The sequence below is a fragment of the Chelonia mydas genome, chromosome 12 (assembly GCF_015237465.2).
Source record: "Chelonia mydas isolate rCheMyd1 chromosome 12, rCheMyd1.pri.v2, whole genome shotgun sequence".
In the NCBI taxonomy this organism is placed as follows: domain Eukaryota; kingdom Metazoa; phylum Chordata; order Testudines; family Cheloniidae; genus Chelonia; species Chelonia mydas.
This window is the reverse complement of record NC_051252.2, coordinates 33,884,491-33,906,846: the sequence shown is the minus strand read 5'-3', so window position 1 is coordinate 33,906,846 and position 22,356 is coordinate 33,884,491.

The following is a 22,356-nucleotide window of genomic DNA, read 5'->3' as shown; positions in this document are numbered from 1 at the left end:
ATCACTACAAAAGGTTTCCCCCTCTGCCCCCACTCTCCTGCTGGTAATAGCTTCCCTTACCTGATCACTCTGCTTACAGTGTGTATGGTAACACCCATTGTTTCATGTTCTCTGTGTACATAAAATCTCCCCACTGTATTTTCCACTGCATGCATCTGATGAAGTGAGCTGTAGCTCACGAAAGCTTATGCTCAAATAAATTTGATAGTCTCTAAGGTGCCACAAGTCCTCCTTTTCTTTTTAAAAAGAACCTAAGTTGACAATGGAACTCTACAATAAGGATACAGCTCATCTTTGCAGGATCCCAAACTTTCCTCAGGGGCTGCTCTGAGACTGTAATGAACACCCCTAGAAGCTAAGGACCATCACAAACTTCACCACTTTCTGCATCAAGTGCAAGACATATTTCATTGACTTTGACTTCACTAACAAATACATAGCAACATTTAAAAAAAAAAAACCTGACAAAACAAGACATTCCACTGCACAAGCTTCCTCTTGTGAGAGGATGGCAAAACAAATATCACGTGACAGGTGTTGTTCACATTGTTTAATGCTACTGAAAGGTGCTCAGACACTAGGGTAATGAATGAGATATAAAAACCTAAATAGAACATGTATATCACCACAGACACCTAGGAAGTGAAAACTGATTAACTGAAGGACAGTAATTTGGGCTGGGTGGGTCACCTATGTTCTAACTTAGATAAGATAGAGATGGGCACTATAAAAAATAGTGAGTGCAGACTTTAGTACAGTATCTAGTGCTGTGTTAAATAGGTGTTAACTCTAATGTCTATTAAATTGCTGGAAAAATATTTATCACCCTTGCCTCTTCACTTAACCTTTCATCCCAATCTACATCTTTCTTGAGAAAACTACCCTTTCAGGTCTTCTTTTGACTTCATAGAGAAGCAACAAAAGGACACAAACCCATGAGTCTGCAGCTGAGAGGACCTTGATAATCCTTTCCCAGATCATAGACCAATACTCATTGATTAGAAGAGGTAGAATATTCGACCAAATCCATTTCCTGCCATTGCAAAGTGGTGGGGAGACATTGCTGTTCTAGACCATCCTTCTAGATGTGCAAGAGGAACATTCACAAAAATATTTTTGTGGATGTCCACATACTAAACAACAATATTTCTATGGACAGTCTGGCATGGGCTACTGTAGATACAAGAATTCTGATTCTACACATGTAGACAAGTTAAGACTAAATACAATTTCCTTCCCACCAATGCAACTATCATGCAGATTAGAGCTGATCAGAAGTTTTCCAATGAAAGACTTGAGTCAGAAAATGCCAATGTGTCAAACCACAGTGTTTTGGGGAAATGCTTGGGATTTGATGAATTTTTGCTGCACCCTAACTGCCAGAGTTCCAGCTGAAACCAGGCTGCCTGGTCCCCTGACAGGTTTCCTAGCAGGCTACCAGGGACTCCAAGGGTTCCTGGGTGCACAGCCCCAGAGCAGCCCCACCATGCTGTCTATCCCAAGGTCTGAGAGACTCCAGGGCTTCCAGTCTCCCTGCAGTAGCGTGGGAACCTGGAAATACTGGGAGAACACTGATTGGGGAACGTACATGACGCTTGCATCTTTAAGAACACACGACTATTCAGAAAGCTACAGGCAGGGACTCCCACCCCAACTGATGGATTACCATTGATGATGCTGAAATGTCAGTAGTGATCTTGAGGGAACCAGCCTACCCCTCACTCCCCTAGTTCATAACCTGTACACCAGCCACCTCGACAGCACCCAGAAAAAAGATTCAAGTACCAGCTCAGCAGGAGCAGAATGACAGGTGAATGGACTTTTGGTAGATTCAAAGGACACTGGCATTGTTTCATCACAAGATTGGATCTCAGTGAAAAAGACACCCCAATGTTTATAGCTGCCTGCTGTGTCCTGCATAATGTCAATGAAGCAAGGAGGAAAGGTGAAGGGGTGAAGGGCAGAAGTGGAATGGCTGTCTGCAGAGTTTGAACAGCGAAACCCGGGCTACTCAAAGAGCTCAGTGTGGAGCTATATGGCTCAGAGAGGCTTTGAAAGAGCACTTTAAACAGTGAGTCACAATAATGTGTTGTGGTGAACTGTGCTTTACCTACCCCTGCTGTTTTGGGGCCTGTTAGGAATTGTGTGGTGCATGGTGTACATTTATGAATAGAACACTGCCAATGCACCTATTAATTTCGTGGTGCTTGCTGTACATTTATGATTATTACACTGTTTGTCACTGATCCTGTGACTTGTGTCACACTGTACAATAACAAATGGGTGCTTTCAGTACCGCTAGGCACGCTGCAGCATATGCGGTGAACTAATAAAGATGAATTATTTTCCAAACAGAATTTTATTGAGTAACAAAACACACTGAAAACCCCCCCCCACCTCTGTGCAAGTTAAAAGCAAATACATTAAAAACGAGAGAAGTTTATGGAACAGAACTTAAGGGGAAAGAACATTCAGGTACATTTTATCTACACATACAGCAACCGTGGCTCTTACAGGTCAGTGTATTTGAAGCCGTGGTTGTCCTTTATGTCCCCCCGGGATGGAACAGTGGGGGTAAGGATGTGGCCCCTCATACCACATGGAATGTTTGGGAGGGGGTAGGTATAAAGAGATGTTATAACGGACTTCTCCACAGACTGCAAAGGGAGTTGAGCCCATGATTGTTGAGCTTGTAGGTCCACAAGAGTCTGCAGCATCTGTGTTTTCTGCCAGAGAAGCCCCATTATGTCCTGCTGTATCTCCCTCTCCTTTTCCTGCTGGAACTTTCTGCTGTCCACTCTTTCCTTTTCCATACAATCTGCAATGTTCGTCCTCCAAACCCTCTGCATGTGGTCTGATGCAGCACTGGCCTGAAGATTCTAGCTGAACAGGTCATCCCAAGCCCTCTTCTTTCTCCTCTTTATCAGGTTCAGGTGTTCTGCAAGTGTGGAGGGGGACCCCCTCAAGGCCACAACAGCAGCAGCTACAGCTAAATCACAGAGGGACCATTGTCAGAAGAGTCACAATGGAAAGCGAAAGTTAAGATTCAGAACTCCTTTTCCTTTTCCCCCTAAAGTTTTAAACATGACATACTTACTGACACTTCTGCTTCAGAGTGCTTGTGCATAACAGCACTCAACACCAGCCATGGTCAGTATGGCCTGCCGAGGGTGAGGGAAAAGAAGAGGGAATTGCTCAGTTCCATTAAACAATGAGTACACGGTGATGGCACTGACTATTGGCACCATTTTCCACAAGTGCTGGTGATTTTAGCGGATGCCTCACTCCTGAGGGTGACAAAGGCACAGAGCATATTGTTGCTACAGGCGTCCCAGAGCTACCCAGGCCTGTAGGCCATTAGCCTGTTTACTTCAATAGTGCCCGCAGAAGTTCTTGCCGACGAGCATGGGAAAGCATGGAAGCGGAGGAAGAAATAAAGCTGCCATCCCTAGAAACCTTCAGGAGAGGATTACAGGAGTACCTCCATGAAAGTTGTATTAAAATTTCTTGAAGGGATTCTAGGGACATCCTTCCACCTAGCTGTACAGGGGGATGAAAAGCAGATATTAACCCTACTGCTATTTGTTGTACTGTTATTTCTTCTAGTACAAGTAAATTAATTAAAAGTTGATAGATGTGTGCCTCACTGTAAAGGGAAATACATTTATACACTTGCCTGATATACACTGCTCAGCCATACTCAACTGCCAAACCTGTCTGGACTGTGGAGGAGTCTCAAACAGGCCCTGCCTCACAGCATAGGTGGATCCCTTGGCTGCATGTCCCCAATTCTCTTCCTCGCTGTTCACAGGGTGGGTCTCTGGCTCAGGCTCTTCAGGGGTATTAAAGGTCTACAGGGTGGTGTTGGGGTCTCAACCAAGCATGGCATGCAGTTCTTTGTAAAAGCAGCAGGTCTGTGGCTTGGAACTGAATCAACAGTTGGCTTCTCTGGCCTTCTGATATGCCTGCTACAGTTCCTTTGCTGTCACATGGCACTGCTACTGGTCCCAGTCGTACACCTTCTCCTGCATCCCCAATGCAATCTGCTCATAGCTGTCCACATCTCTATGACTGGTCCATAGCTGTGCCTGCACAGCCTCTTCTCCCCACAGGCCCAGGAGATCCAACATCTCCTGTTTACTTTAGGCAGGAGAGTGTCTGGAGCTGAAGACGGCGTTGCCAGCTGGGCAATTGCACTCAATAATGGAGAACTGCTAGGTGCGCTCACCAAGCTGAACTGGAAAAAGCATTTAAAAATTGCAGTTTTAAAAGTGGGGAGGCTTCTGGTCTCCATGATCTCTGGGCAATGGAGTTCACAACTCTGACCAGAGCAGTCAGTGCCAGGCATTATTGGACAGCTGCTGAAAGACTGTGAGGGTTGACATCGGTAATGCAGTGTCTACACTCATTCTGCATCAACCTCAGTGCATTGACCATGGCTCAATGCCACTCAGGGAGGTGGCGTTATTGCATCACAGTAATGGGACACTTACATTGGTGGGAGACAAAGTTATTTGTAGACACATGCACAACTAGGTCGGCGTAAGAAGGGTTACATCAACCTAACTTTGTAGAGAAGACCTGGCCTTATTCTCTAAGCAAACATAACACCATGAGAAGTAAGTAAGCATAAACGTAACAGTTCTAGAATAGCGACAGTATAATTTGAATAAATAGTGATGTTAATGAAAAGTCACTTCACAAAAGAGATCCACCATCTCCCTCTGTTCACAGAGTAATGAAGAGCCAGGACCAAGAGTTTCTCAGGCTCAGTCTTTTGATTTTCCTCCTTGTAGTGAGGCGGTGTGGCCCCTCTCAGAGGCAGACGCGGAGGGAACACTGCAAGCCACTAGTGTGTGGAGCCAGGAGGACCACGCCCCACATGCCAGAAGCAGAGGGTTGGGAGAGGAAGGGAAAATATAAAAGGCCAGCCCAGCAGCTCAGTTGGCAGGGAGTGGCTAGAGGAGACAGACGCTTCTTCCCCACTGTTGGAGAGGAGCATGAAGGGAAACTGCTGCTGCCCCAGGGACCCACTTGAGCTTCCAGGGAGCGCTGACATTCTTGACGTGGAGGAATTGCTACCACTACCCCGGCAGTCTATCACGGGGAGACTGACGATGACCCCTGGACACAGGTATGCCGGAGGGGGAGAGAAGGAAGCAACCCCGGGGAACCAGGCAATAGTCTGGCAGAGAGTGAGCCTGAAATCAGGTCAGCATGTTGCGGGTGGATCCCCGCTGACCAAGTGGTGGACTGCTCCGCCACTGATAAGGCCCTGCACTGGGACGCGGTGGAGTTGGGCAGGCCTGCATCCCCCCTGCCACCCCAACCGTGGGGTGGCAGTACTCCCCCTCCTTAGGCCAGAAGGCCTGTGTTCCTCATCTCACCCCAAACCAGAGCCCCATAGACTGTGTGTGGCGCTCACTGTAAACTGGAACCCCACAGACCATGTGGCAGTCACCCCAAACCGGAGCCCCATACACTGGGCTGATATGACTCTTCTGCCTGATTGCAGGCCAGAGCCTTAACTGCTGACTGCCCCACCCTGCTTAAAGGCCAGGGGAATAGACTATGATCACTCGGCCTGATTGCAGGCCAGAGTTTAACTGGTACCTCCCCCACCCTGCTTGAAGACCCAGGGAATAGACTGCCGCAGCTCAGCCTAACTGCAGGGTTGGGTGAGTAGGCCATTGCAACTCTCCCTGGTCACAAACCAGAGCCCAAACTGTATAAGGCCCACCCCACTTGAAGGCCAGGCCCTTTTGTAAATCACTCATTCCCCCACTCTTTCTGCTCAGAGAAGGCTTCAATAGATACAGACTTCAAGATGGCGTGGCCCCCCCCTCCGACACGGAGGGCCAGCATGCTCGCCTACACTCCTGAACACCAGCTATTAAAAGCTACATATTTTATTGCTATCAGCTTCACAACCCTGAGCTATCAACCCAAGAGAAGTGGATGCACACAAGTTATACTATTTACCAATAAACTAAAAATCAGGTGAGTGGAAGCAAATGCTCACTGGTCCAAATTATGGAGTTAGTACAAAGACTGCAAAAATATTTTAGAATGAGCCATCATTTTACTGCAAAAAAAAAAAAAAAAAAACAAGAACAAAAAACCCCTATTGAGACACATATTTTTGACCAGTGCCAGTGGTGTCTTACAAAGAAGTAAAAAAAGACAATAGGGTGAACCACACGCAAAATAAAGCTAGATATATCTATCTATCTATATTTCTTCTTATAAATAGACATTTACTTTAAACTTCACTTACACATTTCCTTTGATATTACTATCCTTAGTCACCCAACCTTTCCACTTGTTGATCCTTTCATATCTCCAACAATGACAAATCCATTGGTTCCTGTGGTAGCGTGTTCCAATTCTGGACATTTCCTATCAGTCAATTTTTTTCATAACAGTTAACCTAAGTGGCATCTTCAGCTCATTAGCTTGTGCTCTCTCCAAATTGACTAGTGACACTAATGAATCACTGTCCTCGTTATAATACCCCATGTGGGTTTTATAGACACTTTGTCTCCCTTCAGACTTTTTTTCATTAGACTGAATGTTTGGCCTTTCCTCATTAAGCTGTCATGTCACATAATTGCACACCAATAAGCAGAAAACTTAGGTTAGCCACAAGATATTTTGTTACTATCTCAGCAAATACTTTACATATGCGCTACGGGTCAGACCGTTGGACAGGAAAAAAAAAAGCAACCCTAAAGCTGGTTTACCCGGAACTTGAATAATCCCCCTAGGTCCTGATCCAAGGCCCACAGAAGTCAATGGAAAGGCTTTCCTTGACTTAAATAGGCTTTGCATCACACCCCCAACGCATTGAGGGCCTGGCCTGCCACCTAGCAAGCTGAGAATCAGTGAAGGTCCTTAATGTGCCTCTTATCTTGAGCTGTACAAAGCATATCTTAGCCATAGCTCAGGATCTGGCTCAATTTATTTATTTGGCTTGTTGAACCCAAACGGTTTGTGGAGTTGACCCAATGTTTACACTTCAGTTTGTCTTGGCCTCGGATATGACAGTATTCTCAGGAAATAGGACAGGATACAATATTAAGAGGAACAACAACAGGTTGCCATTAACAAAATATCAAAGGAGTTTCAGTTCTTGTACCTCCAGGAGTTGGTTTGGGACCATAGTTGGGTTTAAAAAAATTCTGTAGTGGAACACTGTAGAATTCTACCCTTACCCTGTTGCCTTTACAGCATTAGGTCACATGGTCTTAGGTTGTGCTTTGAAAAAATGTTATGCTACCTCAAGTTATACAAAGCGATTTAAACCCGCAGAGATAATTAGATGTGATGAAATATGAAATTTAAACCCTGCTTTTCACTCGTTTGACATCTTTCTTCTCCAAGATGAATCTGAAAACAGGTAAGTGTATTCAACCAGAATTTTCTTTTATAAGTGCATAATCATGATTGTCAATTACAGAACAGATTCTATTGTCAACTAAAGGCAGCTGACATGTCTTAAATGGTAGTTTTCATATATTTACCTAGAGTGCTTAAGGATCGGAGAGTAGATTCTCTCACTGTGATGCATTACTGTTAAAATGGAACATATAATTTAACAGGTACTTACTTACCATCTCCTCTGCAGGTGCTGCTTCACTTTCAGGGCTGAAGCAGTCTCTCCTTGCTTAGCTTTCTTTTTCACTCCTTTAGTTGTCTGTGTTTCCCGCTCTATTTCCTTAGAGTTCAGCAGGGGGAACCCCCCCTCCTACCCTCATACACACAGCAACAGTCAGAATTAGAGAGATTTATTATGTTATCTGAAGTAGATGTCACACAGAAAAGCTTACATTCAGAGCTGACAAATATACCTTTACTTAGTGAACTAACATTGAACAGTGACCAGGAAAACTAACGTACTTCCCATTTTGGGTCCTTTGTTATAGCATTCTCTCTTTAAGGTCCTGATTCAGCAAGGCATTTAAGCATGTTTAACAACTAAACTATCAACTCAACTTTCAGACATTAAGGGCCTAGCAAGGACTATCAACCGTCATATCAGAACTAGGTATACTCAACAGGTGCAGATCACTCTTTAAAAAAAACAAAAGAAAGTGAGTTTCATTGAACATTTAAGTCAAATAAAGCCTTTCCACAAATTCCTCTAACAAATGAAGTAAGAAACACAGAGAGAGACACTTATAACTAAAAAAAAAAAAGTACTTGTGGCACCTTAGAGACTAACAAATTTGAGCATAAGCTTTTGTGGGCTACAGCCCACTTCATCGGATGCATAGAATGGAACATATAGTAAGAAGAGAGAGACACACACACACACCCTGAAAAGGAGGAGTAAGAGGCTAATTAAGATGAGTTATCAGCAGGAGAAAAAAAACTTTTGTAGTGATAATCAAGATGGCCCATTTAGACAGTTCATCTTGATTATCACTACAAAAGTTTTTTTTTCTCCTGCTGATAACTCATCTTAATTAGCCTCTTACTCCACCTTTTCAGGGTGGGTGTGTGTGTGTGTGTGTTCTTACTATATGTTCCGTTCTATGCATCCGATGAAATGAGCTGTAGCCCACGAAAGCTTATGCGCAAATAAATTTGTTAGACTCTAAGGTGCCACAAGTACTCCTGTTCTTTTTGCGGACACGGACCAACACGGCTGCTACTCTGAAACTTATAATTAACTGAAATTATAATAATGGAAGGAGGAAAGAAAGGTGTTTTTAATTTGCTGACATGCATTACAGTAGTGCAATTTACAAACATCTCTGATCACAACTCGTTAACCATACCAGTTCATATGCAACTATGAAAAAGCATAGAAATATTAGCAAGAATAACCTTAAAACTTTTTTGATGTTGCGGATGAATTTTCTATTCCTTAAAGTTAAAGGAATAAATGTAAACAAGCTTAAAGGGCCAAATCCTCAGTGGATGCAAATCTGGCCAGGTTTTCTTGGTCTATGATATACCAAGTTCTCTTGAATTAATTTCTTTTGATGAAGGATTTTAATGGACTTATTTAAAATTGATCTTTTAAATTTTTTTAAAAACAATTTGGGATCTAAATCTGTTACTTCAACACTTCAGGGCTTAATTATAGTGTAATAATTCAGCTGCTATTGTGTCTTATTGCTTAATAGTTCTGCAGTTAGTCAAGAGCAACTTAATTGAGCAATAGTGTTTTATTGGCAGGGGTTTACAAACTAATTAATGACTCTTTTTGTGCTGATTAAATGCAGAGGCCACTGGGCCTAAGAAATGTAATCAGCAGCATGGGAATGGTTTATTTCTTCATAAATTTTAGCCAGCCGATCATGGACACCATGACATCACAAGTGATAATTGGTTTCACCATTAAAACGTGTGGTGTAACTCTACTTCTTCAGTGGCGTCCTTTGCTAAAGAGGCATATGAGAGATTATTATATTACACAGGCAGAATGAAGTGTCATGTGGCATGATTTGATTAACTTCCTAAGTGAACAGAGGCAATACCCTGCTATCAATACTCAAGATCCAATTAGAGAAGACAAGGTTGTGCAGAGTGAACATTTTTGCCTCCCTTTGGAGGTATTTTCATGGTTTTGTTTTGGCACAAATATTCAGCCATGTTTTTGCCCAACTTAAATCCTGTGCAACCCACCTGACTAACAGGGTTGCATACGGTGTTAATTAAGCAGAATTTTAGCTCATTGTGTATATGTTCTGATTTAAGACTTGGCTTCGACAAACACTCATGCATGGGAACAATTTGTCCTGTCACAAATCAGGTTACTCACATGCATGTTGGCAGAATCAGGTTCATAGCCAATTCTACACAAATAACTACAATTTAGAGTACTTTGCCTTTTAGAGTCCGCTATAGGAAAGTCAGGATTTTATTTCTTCAAACTTTAACAAGATTGACTGTCTGCTGGCAAGAGAAATAAGTCATTCTATAATGATTGCAAAGATGGTTATTCTTTTTACTCTCTTCAAAATGAAATAGATGAGGAATTTGTCTATGGTGTATTTTTAGAATACTTCTTCCTAGAGTTCACAAAAGCATAAAAGAATACATGACTCTTGTATTTCCCAGCTGTTTTGAAGCAAGTCTGAAAAAGGACATGGGAGAAGGTAGGTAGGTTGTTTATTACCCATCTTTTTCTTCAAATGTTTTTCCTGTATGTTTTTCTATAGGAATTGTTTTCCACTTCATAATCAAGAGCAATAATGGATTATTTCATATTCATTTCCCAGCTTAGTGCTTCTATCCCTTATATCCCTTTTTGTTGTTAGAACATTTTCTGTTGGAAATAACTCTTGGTCTGAGGCTAAAATGCTTTGGTGTAAATTGAGTACAGAGTGGCTTTTGCATTGGATATGGCATTGACAGAAAATTAACAATCAAGAGGAAAAGCTTTTATAACTCACTTGGCTTCACTTCCCCAGCTCTCTGGAGAATATATTTTTTATTTAGTTTTTAATTCCCTGTACTTCATGATCAGGAAGGCAACTGCTCTGCAAAATTCTCCTTGGATAAAAACTCTTGCCCATTTCAGATGATGCTACTGTGACATATTGGGGTGCAATCCAGACCCGTGAAGGGCTATGTCACCCCTGCGCTGCAACCTTGGCTGCCTTACAAGGTCTTGCTGTAATAGCTCCCACCTGGCCCCTCACAAACAGCCTTCTGTCATGCAAGTCACACCCTGAGTGTCTGTGTGTAACTGCAACCTGCCAACCACATCTGGGTTACATGCTGGCTTTTATCAGCCTTGGTTACTTCCACAGGGTGACCCCAACACACTACCAAGTTCCAGATTCTCCCCTCCACCCCCAAAAGTATATCTTGTATTACCCAGCCCGCTCCTGGACAGTCCCTTTAGGGGAATAATATACACATAACTCGCTACCTTAAATGGAGTTACCCAGACACTTTAATTTAAACACACTAGATTAGATAAAACAAGTTTATGAACTACAAAGAGATAGATTTTAAGTGAGAATAAGCATAGATAATACAGTCAGAAATGGTTACAAGAAAAATAAAGATAAATGCTTTCTAATGCTAAAAACTTAAAACTAATATTAGATTCAAGCATAGTTTCTTACCATGTGCTTCCAACAGTATTACTGACCAAACTTTCAGGTCAGGACCCGTCTTCCAGAGTCCAACCGCTTCTTCCTTAGCCTTTTCATGTGCAAAGAGTGAGATGGACAGGGAGAGAGATGAAGGGCCTTTTGGGGTGTTTGCCCCTCCTTTTTATAGTTTCAGCCCCTCTTTGAAAAGCATTTCCAGCTGAGAACCAAAAGACATGGGGTTCTGATGGAGGAGGAGACCTTAGGCTGCTTCTTTGCAGAGATGCAGAGCTCTTTGTTCCTGACCCCTTTTCTCGCCAAAGAATGGCCACCTGATAAGTGATGGACCATCAGCTTTGCAGATACCTGGCTGGGGCATCAGCTTGCTCTTTGTCTTTGAGCAACTGGTTTAGCCACTCCCCAGACTTATCTGGAAAACACACTTCAGTCATGATCTCAGCTTATGTTGCACATAATACACACACACATAATATGGCTACTTGAATTTTACCATGATATTACTGATCAGCAAGTTATGAGTTTTCAGATGATACCTCACAAGGCATACTTTGTGAAAAGATTATTACAATAGTGTGTAGGGTGTGAATAGAGGGGTGCATTCCATTACACATGTCAGATGGTGCTATGACAAGGGATATGCTATTTTCCCAGTCAGAACTCTCAGAAGAAACTTAATAGCATCTGAATTCCAATCATCATTCTGGCAACTTTGGAAGTATGCCAGCCTGGTGTAACTTAAAATGGCCTTTTCATTCCAGATTTATTATTCATTAAAGCTAGTCTGACCCAAGAAAATTATGTTTCACTTTTTCTAGGAGCAACTGTCTAAGCTCCACTTGGAAAACCTTAGGGCTTAATAACGGTTCCACATTACTCATCCAATTCATTCACTTCATACATCGGAATGAGTTCATAGCTGGTATCCTAGTAGATTTAAGCCATCATCTATTGTGGCTTCATCATTTTCTGATGGTTTAAGTGTTCAGAATTTTGCAAGCTGCTAATTTCTAAGCAGTCTTGAAGATAGGAAAGAGCAGGTTCCTAGTGGCTCTGTTACAAAAAAAGTCAGCTGACCTTTATGAACATATTACCTTCTTGCACCCAAATTATATTTAGTGTGTAATGAAGAGGTCAACGACCTTAATTTCTATATGGAAACATCAGGAGAAACATTTCTGAGCGAAAGGACAATGAAGCTGCTGGAGTTCAAAGACTGACTCAAATCAGAACATTTTAGATGTTTGGATGAATTGGTATAAATGTTAACACTGAGGAAAAAATTAGGAAAGAAGTTCCCAACTACTGTCATTTGAATTTGAAGCAAATTATGATGATTTGACAGTGCTCTTGTCCCTTACATGTTCAGTTTCATTTGAGTGCTTAAGGTTTACCAGCACAAATTCTTGCAAAAAGTGAATTTCTAGCTCAAATTCTGGAATAATCACAAGTGAATTTCAAATTGCATAGTTTATTATAAAGATAGCAGACTGCGTTTGTTGGTTACATTCAGATGAGTAACCTTCCTTTTGGGATTCTCCTATCTTTTACCATGCCTTTAACATACATCTTTCTGCCACAGAACTCAGCTTGATTTGGTTACTCATGCTCAATACAACAGCACCTGAGTAGTCCATACATTTCAGTGGACTACTTGCAGACTAAAGTTTAGTAGTCACTCTGAGCAAGGATTTACCCCATATGAGGAAAAAATAAAAACAATCCATCATTGTATAACAAAACCTATTCTAATAATTCAATCTGGACCTGGTCCAAAGCCCACTGAAGTCAATAAGAGTTTTTCAGTTAATTTTAAACCACCTAACTTAAACCACCATCAACATTCAGTGGAAAGGAAGAATTCCTGGCTTCTAGAATAGAGGTTCACTTATTTTTGCTTTTCTTTGGAAAGTTTTGTCCCTGTATGATTTTGTTTAATTCACTCATTACCTTTAAAGCTTGTACCTTTCACCAACAGAAGATGGTCCAAAATATTACCCCCTCACCTACCTTGTTTCTTTAAGTTGAATGACAGTCAAAGCTAAAACATTTTGAAAAAGTTCTCTTTGCTAATGAAGTCAATGGGGAATCAGTCAGCAGCAATTTTACTTTAATTGATTGCTGGGGGAAGTACACATTTTTTGCCCACAGAGTTTGTCCTATAAGCCAGAAGATTGTATTTTCCAATCTTTTGAAGCAAACAGATTCACTACTCACTTCATCATTCTGGTTTTTCTTTTTTGACATTTCCTCCTGTTCCTTTCCTGTCTTTAGATTCTCTCTCCCTCTGAAAGAAGGCATATCAAACAATTGACAAAATGTAAAGAGCTGCAGAAGAAGAGCAGGTATTCATTCGCTTTATATAAAAAAAGGTAACAACCCCCTGCATTTTTTAATGTTATTTGAATTTAACACAATGTTAGAAACCCTGATCTGGAGATATCTTATTGGTGTAGTGGACTAGTGCATTTTCCCCTCCAGAATCTGGGGCCTAAACTCAGGAGATTCACCAAGAACCTGTATTGATTAATGCCACCCTAGTTCCTAGCAAACATCTAACTACAACACAAAACCAACACACAACTTGGCACCAATAAAACACAAATGGCAGGACTGCTGTAGGTGCAGGGCTGAGAAATCTTGGGAGAGTTGCATGGAGAAGGGACAGAGAAAAACTCCGTGCATAATTTCACATTGCTTGGCTCTCAACCAGTGCCCTTAATTTCCTATTTTCATATGCACTTAACTCACATCACCCATACTAAAATAAAAAGTTCAGTTGGATTTATGTTGGCAAAACTGGCAACCTAGGTTTAAAGCTTTAATGTGTGAAAAAGCAAGATATGACCCTTTAATAGATAAAGAGCAAGAAATTTTGGAGACTTGAAACCAAAAGTTATAGTTTAATTTAATCATCATGTTTGGTGCTTGATGGCATTACACACTTTTAATTCATTCATAAAATTCTAATGTTGATGTGGGAATCAAGGAAAGAAAAGATAAAAACAACCCTGGAGGGGAGCCACCTGGACACAAAAGCCGGAAGAATGTTTAAGCAGGGGCCTTTGAACATTGGTGTTGTCCTCAGATAGTTCTCTAAATATTCTTTACCTTGGGCCAACTTGTTCCAGCCACCTATTCCTTCCTCCCTACCTCCCACTTTCTTTGCTTCAGCCTTGCTCCAGTTGCCCTCCATGGCCTTCTTTATTCTTCCTGTGGCCACATACCCTCCTAGCATGCCCCCTTTTGGCATGATTCTGTGCGGCAGGAGCTCTGTCTATTTCCCACGGTGCCTTCAGCAGATCCATCCATCCTCCAAGCACTTTCCACGCTGAGGTAACTTAGCCCCCTGGCTAGATCACACAACAGTTCTACCCCTCCCAGGGTACCCAAAGTCCAAATTAAACACAATGATATGTAAAACTCATCCCTTTCTTCAGGGAGGCCTGGATAGGCAGCAGTCTTTCCCTGTTTCTGACCCCAGCCAGACTTCTCTCCCACTTGAGAGCACAAAGACTTTTCTTCCACCTAGCCAGGCAGCAGTTAGGCAGGGCTTCACCTTTTTAGCTCCTCCCTCTAGCCCCCAGCTGCCCATAAACCTTTTCCTGACTTGTGTGGGGTTTGTACATCCCATCACACCCCTGCTTGCCTCTGCCTTCCTTTGTTTTTCCTTTTACCTAATCCTTTGTCTACCCTTCTCTCCCAACTACCCTAGAATACATTTAATATACAAAATAAAAAGTGTCAAACAGAACCCCACCCAAAAGGTACTTGTGTACACACACACACGGGAACTTATATCATGCTTGCAAGCTATTCATTCATCTTGTATGTTGAATCTACAGCTTGTCCAAACTCAAACCACCCTTGGTTCTGTAAACTCAAAATAATCTTTGTTTTCTTATATGGAGAATAATCATCAACAGATCATGGACTGTATTCTGCTATGTATGGATATGACTTTGCCTCCTTGCAATGCATACTGAAGAAAGAAAATGTCTTTGAAGTAAGAGCAGGCTCCATTTCTAGGAAGAGAAGATTCAGACTGACAGAGGTTTGCATCTTAATATCTGTGCAAAATAAGAAGCTTTTGTACAAAGTTGCAGCTGAGGAACTTTCTGAAGAATATAAATTTATTGGAAAAAATCTTTCTTGCTGTGACAGGCATAAGGTTCTGTAAAAATGTTTTCTATTCATTAAACGCTGGCATTTGGGTGTACAGAGAAAACTGTTGTACATTGCAGACAATGTAATATTTATGTGGTGTGATAAAGCTTTTTCCCCATTGACTTTTGAGATACTGATGGTCTAAAAACAGCAAAATGTGTTTGTTGTAATGGTGATCCACAATAATCTGGCTAGCTCTAGCTCTTTGGTTAGATGGTAATATAATCCTAGTATCTTTTTTGCCACTACAGAAGGATAATTCATTGCTAAGTGAATGTGCTTTTTCTTTTCATAAGCAGTCCATACACCCCCAAATTGGACATTTTAAACTATGGCTACATCTCCATTATACAGTGAAAATCTCTTTAATCCCAACATTTTTTTAATCTAAACCTTGGCAATGTTCTCCGCATGGATCACTTTTCCAGTAGCTCAGCTGATTATCATATATCATGCATGGTTTACTGGTTCGAGCAAAGAACTGAAAAGCAAGAATTGTATAATCCAGGTCTCAACAATGATTCTTTCTGTGGCCTTGCAAGTGTTATTCAACTTCTTCCTGCGTACAATGGGGATTATACTCTCCTACCTCACAAGAATGTAGTCAGAAGCAATGTTTGTCAAGTAGCTGGAAATGAAAGCTAATGCATTGGGAATGAGAATAAACTCCCTGTAAGGGTGTTCCTAAATGCACAGCAAGTTATACATTTTGGGGTACGGTTGTTCCTGCTTTTTGTTACTAATTTAGTTCAGGATTTTGTGCATGAGTGTGTGAGACAGATGGATTCAGTAGCTTCCCCACCCCAAAAGCCTAAAGATTGCAAAAAAAGCACCAAGGCCAAGATCCTCAAAGATGTTTAAGCATGCAACTCCCAGTGATTTCCATGGAAATTAGAAGCCAAATACCTTTAAGGTTCTGGGCCCAAATCGTGTACTACACACTATTACCAAAATGAAATTTATATTATCTACCCCCCCACCCTATTTACTCCTTCTCCAGGAAGGCCTTCCTAGAACCAGAGAAGGAAGAAGAGCTGAAGACTACACAAAGCTATTTGCATTAGCTATGTTGCTCGTTTAATCTAATTAACCTGGCTCACATTTGGATACTTCCATGTTGTGTACCAAAACCTTTGGAGAGACTGGTGCATAGGTGCTAGAACTAGGAGTGTGGGGGATGCTGCCACACCGCCTGGCTTGAAGTGGTTTCCATTCTATACAGGGTTTAGAGTTTGGTTCTGTGGCTCCCAGCACCTCCGCTATAAAAATTGTTCCAGCACTCCTGGACTGGTGTGGATTTTATGCCTGGCTTGGACCAATCTCATGGAGGCCTTTGAATATCAGAGCCCTGATGGAGCTAGAATTGGACCATGCCCAGTGGGAATGCAGCGTATGGTAAGCTGTGTTGCTAAAGCAGAAGGGCTCGTTTGGTACCAGCTTGAATATTTTCAGCATAAGTAGCTTCATTTGGTTGTGTTGGGTCAGTGCATTGCTGATGTGGTAAGTCATTTACAATGCAACGGAGAAATGTGACAGCAGTATGGGCCAGAATTTGTATGTAGTTCTCATTCCTCTATTTTTTGGCATTCCACTATTTCGTTACCCCCACCCCCTTTTGCATTTCCAGCTGCCATTCATCCATGACTGTACATCAGGTGCTTTTATATAGCTGCCTTATTACATGCCATAGAGATTTTCTTTCATCTGCCATACTGAATGAACCATCCAACTTTATTCTCCTGCCTTACTCTCCAGAGCACGTGGTTTTCAGAGTAACCCATACAACCACTTCATCCATCCTTGGCCTCTTATCTTTTCCTTGGCTCTTGGTGGACAGGCATGAAATCAGAGTATTCTGGTTCTTTGATTGGTTTTTGAACTGAAATGGACTTTCAAGTTTTGACAGAGAAAAAGATATCCTTTGATCTTTATAAAGTACCGCAATATTAATACTCTTCCTAAAACGCCTTCCTGAAAAGGAGAGGAATACCATAGGAATGATTTGAAGCAATGAACATTTCGGTCATGCACCTTATAGACTCACTTTCCTTTTTTAATGTCTTTGATCCTGTCTTGTTCTATTACTTAAGTACAAATGACAGATTATATTAGATACAGAAATACAGATTTCCTTTCTGTCACCACTAAATTATCATGCAAACTAAATTTTACAGCTGTTATTGATGTCCCCTGATTTAAGTATCTTTTTTTAGCCTCTTTTCCTTATCATTTCTTTCCTGTCCTCCTTGGCTGTATAGAAGGGCTCTTAGTCTGCCTCTGGGAAGGTCGCCATCATTTTGCTGGAAAAGGAACACAATGAAGAGTGACAAACAGGCATACATCAGACACACAATACCTGATTTGTAAATGCAAAAAGGATATGTCTCACTTGACCAAAAAACCCCCAAACCAGTAGTTGATGTATTTCAGTAACATAGGCTACATTTAAAAAAGGTTTAAGTTTGTCAGGTATTACATAGCAGCCCTCAATGTAAATAATGGTTTCAGTGCTAGTTCTCTTATTCAGTCTTCATGGTTTTGAAAACCTTCCTTCCCACATCAAGTACTTATAATCCAGGAAGAGCTATGAGACAGCTTTCAAAATGCTGGTTAAACCTAAACAATTCTTTAAAATTTCCTTTGGTGTCCTGTTCCCCTCACTCTTTCGTTTTGTTTTCAAACCTCCATCTAAAGTGAGTGGTTCAGCCAGAAGTGAAATTGCTAAATTGTACCACAATAAGTACAGCTGTAACGCAAAACCCTGTTAACCTCAGCACAGTCAGACTCAATCCAGGTTGCTCCTTTCTGAGATGTGAACTCTCAATCCAAGGTCACTGACCAGGTGTCTATTATCAATTCCCAGTCTTTCCAGCAATGTTCCCCCCCCCCCTTAAGTGTGACACTAATTTAAACAGAAATTCTCAGTGTCTTTAAAACAGAACCAAAAATGGCACACATTTGGGAAAGTCTATTCTGTCACGATCACTGCCCAATTAATTGATATGTAGCTAGTCCCCAAGTCCTCTTTTTAATTCTGCTTAACCGGATTGAGAAAGACTCCCATGTGAAGGTATATGCAATGCCAGATGTGCTGTAATAACTGCACAGCGAAGTCCAGCTATTTGCAACAACACATTGTTCAGAAACTTGTTATTCTTCTGCACTGTGTATTCCAAGGTTCTCTTTTCAAATCCTCAAGTCTCCGCCCCTTTAATTAGATTGTTGTAGTGGAATCCCCAGGAAATTGTTGGCATTATCAAGCTTTGCTGATCCAATTACACTTGCAAACTAATAGGTTTTCTACACACACACACACAGATAATCAAATACCAGTCTGAGAAAAAGGAATAGTTTCTCCTGGGGTTCACACTAGGTGTAGTCTGAAATATCCCAGCTACAGCAATTCAAGTAATTGGCAAACACTATGGACACTTGCTTTTTCCCCCCCGTCACTTTGAGCAGTAATAAATTTATTCTTTCAGTGATGGATCGCGCTACATTGCGTATAGTGTGATGTGCAAGATATCTTTATAATAATGCACTTTGATATTTAGATTGGACTTTAGCTGAGGCTGCACCTTAAAATTCAGAAGTTGAAACTAGTTCAAGATGTGGCATCCCCAAAGTCCATCAGGAGTATGTGACTCTGATGTCTCATGGACTTCGTTGGCTGCTGGTTGGCCAGTTGATTTCCAGGCAAAGTTTAAAAGAGGTTTAGACAGAGTCCAAAATGGTTCCAGCCCTGTCTACCCAGAAGCACTTCTCCTCATGATAGAACAGTAGCTGGACAAGGGCTCCTGAACTCTGGAATTCCCTTCTTACCTTGATTTCCCAAAACTCAGGTTTGATTACTTTTAGGACCAGAGAGATGCACCTGTTCTCTAAGACTTTCTTGGGTGGGTGGGAAAGAGGAATTGGCCAGGTGGGCTGAGTTGGGAGGTTGCCATGGAGACTCCTAAGAATCTTCAAATAAATGTGGCAAAAAAAATATTCTACACCTCAGGAATTTCTCTAGGAATGTTGTTTTTAAAAAGATTTGCTTGAGATGTATTTATTGCATAGTGTTAGCATTTGTGATTTTTTAAAAATAATTGGTCTTGGAGAGTGAGATAGACACAATAAAAGTTTAAATTAATAAAATAGCGTGAGAGTTTCTTGTTGAGGCAATGCCACAGATCTAAGAATCTAAGATCTAAGAATTCGGAAGCAACATGGTGTTTGGTGTGCTCCCTTGCATGGCAATAACCCACAGACTTTTAGCATTCCATCACCAGTGTATGAACTTTGAACTACCAATAGGGTTGGGCATGTTTATGGCAGCACTGAAAATTGCAGGCAAAACAGTAGTAATGCAACTGGTAATGTGGACTTCCCCCCCGCATCTTTAAACCCAGACCTTTATGTGTACTTTACAGCATAAATCAAAAAACCCAACAGACCACAGGAGCCTCAGAAGGAAATCAGCATTTCTCTCATGGGGGAAAGAATCTCATTCTTGAAAAAAAATGTATTCCTCCAGGGGTTTCTTGTAGAGTTAGTCAAATTTTATTTAAAACTTTCACTGGCAGAAGCATAAATTAAATTGGACACAAAGACCCAACTAAACTTGTAAGAAACTGGGATTGCTAAAGGGCTAAAATGGGAGGAGGAGGTATGGAAAGAAAATGCTATTTAAAAAAAAAATCCTAAGAAATTTACAGTGACTGACCATACAAATCAGTAGCAGAAGTATAAAAAGTAAAGCATATATATTAAGAGTATGAAAATATCTTATAGTTCCACTTTTCTGCACACCCTACTTATATCTGTACAATTCAATTTATAACCATAAAAGTAAGCTTTGAAATTCTGGCCCTAAAAGGTTCGTTTTAAGCACTGGTGTGATGAAAAGAGCTAAAACAGAAGCCAAGAAAATGCAGGAAACATGGATGAAAAACTGTAGGTAGACAGTGATACACAGAATCCAGTGACATAACTATGCAAAATTCAGACCCATTTGTACACATTTGGATCAGGAAAAGAGCTATGTTTGAAATATCAAATTGTGGACCATAGACTATTAGGGTTGCCAGTTTTCTAATTCCAGAAAAACAAACACCCTTGCCCTGCCCACCGCCCCACCCTGTCCCACCACTTCCCAAGGCCCCGACTCGCTCACTACATCCCCCCTACCGCCGTCACTTGCTTTCCCCCCCATCCTCTCGCACGTGCTCATTTTCACTGCAAGGCCCAAACAGGCATATTTATTGTTTTGACAGATGTATTATGCAAAGTTCAGGTTTTATTTGTTACAGGACACTAGAGCTGGCAACAGAATAGTCAAAAAGGAAAAAGAAATTTCACAAAGGTTTTCATGATTCTTTCCCTCCCCTCTTCCCCTTTTTTGTAACCAGCTCCATGTTTTTTTGTTCTCTAAAGTTATTGTAATGTTAGTGTAGAATTAGGACCACACGTTATCATAGCAGCAACAGATCCATTAAAGGCTCACTCCTGAAGCCCAAATACAAATAGAGCACAACCACAGAAATGCACCTGTCCAGATACCTGTATAAATAAATCTGTAGAAACTGACTCCCACCCCTACATGCAGATACACAGGTGTATTCATGTGTACACATCCAGCAAGCACTAACACATGTACTTCCACATTTAATATTACAATTGTTGTTTAGTGCCTAGAGTCCCCAACTAAGATTGGGCTCCAGGGTGGTAGGTGCCGGACATACACATGGAGAGAGTCTGCAACAAAGTTTATAATGTAGCTAGACAAAGGTGGGGAGAAATGTATAATATATTTGGCTCTTCTACAATTACTAGCCAACATTCACTTTTTAATAATACATTTCTTTTAGAGTTCTTCTCTTTTAAGAACTTGTTATGAAATGAACACATTTTATGTCAATTTTTTTGTGCGCAAGCCAACAAAAGGAATAAAAAAAATCAAAGAGTTAAGCAGCAAATTTTATTCACACAGACACACACATGCTGCAATACACACACCTCCCTACACAAAGAGACAGTCTTACACACATACAATGCATGCATGCACACACTTGCCTACACAGACACTTTCATACACTTTTCCAGGGGTTGCCTAAATCACCCAGCCAGGAAGGGAGGAGGGTGGGCTGGAGGAGAGAGGATGGGGAGGGAAAGAGGCCAAGGACGATAGTAGGGTGGGGGTGAGAGGGGGCAATGAAGGAGAGAGGAGGAGGTGTGTGTGGGGGGTATGTGGGGTGGATGGTAATGCAGGGGGAGGCAGAAGGCTACAGGTGCATGAGGTTGTGGGGAACATAATGGGAGTGCAGCAGTGTATGGAGGTGAATGGGGTGCTGGGCTGTGGGAGGTGAGGGACATGGGGGTGGCAGCTCTGGGAGATGGAGAGGATGGGTGGGAGAGCGCTGTAGGGGGTACAGAGCTGGGATGGGTAGGAGTGGGGGGCAGAACAGGATGGGACGGGAGAGGGATGCAGTGAGGGGGGATTGGGGTGCAGCTACATTTCCAGCATTTGGAGACGGAGATGCACATACTTTGAACTCCTGGATGTTGGCAATGGGGGGGACAGACTGTGGTTCGCCGCAGGGCGTGCGCTGCAGCTCGAGCCCGGCCACAGGAGGGTGGCCGGGCAGCAGTGGAAGTGGCGTGTGCCACGCGACCTCTCAACAGCCGCCTGCTGAGCACTCACGCTAGTTCCACCCCTGCCCTGACCCAGCCAATGGGAGCTGCACCTGTGGGCTGGGGCAGCATGCGGGTCCCCCTGGCCGCCCTAAGGCTAGGAGCTGGACATGACAGCTGCTTCCTGACTCAGGAGCACTGCAGCGCGGCGGCAGCACCAACCGGACAGTCAGCCTGGTCAGCGATGCTGACCGGAGCCACTAGGATCCCTTTTTGACCGGGTGTCCAGTCCAAAAACCAGACACCTGGTCACCCTAAATCATATCCATTTTCATTCCATTCATGTATAGACTCTTCCTTTCCAACAGCATTATGTTTTCCCCATTTGTTCCAACTGGGTTGAAAGGAGGGCAAGAAGGTCAAAAAGTGTGCTTGAAATTCCTGAAGAAGCGAGCGGCTCAGAGCATATTAGAACTAAACACTCCTCTAGACTAGAGTGATA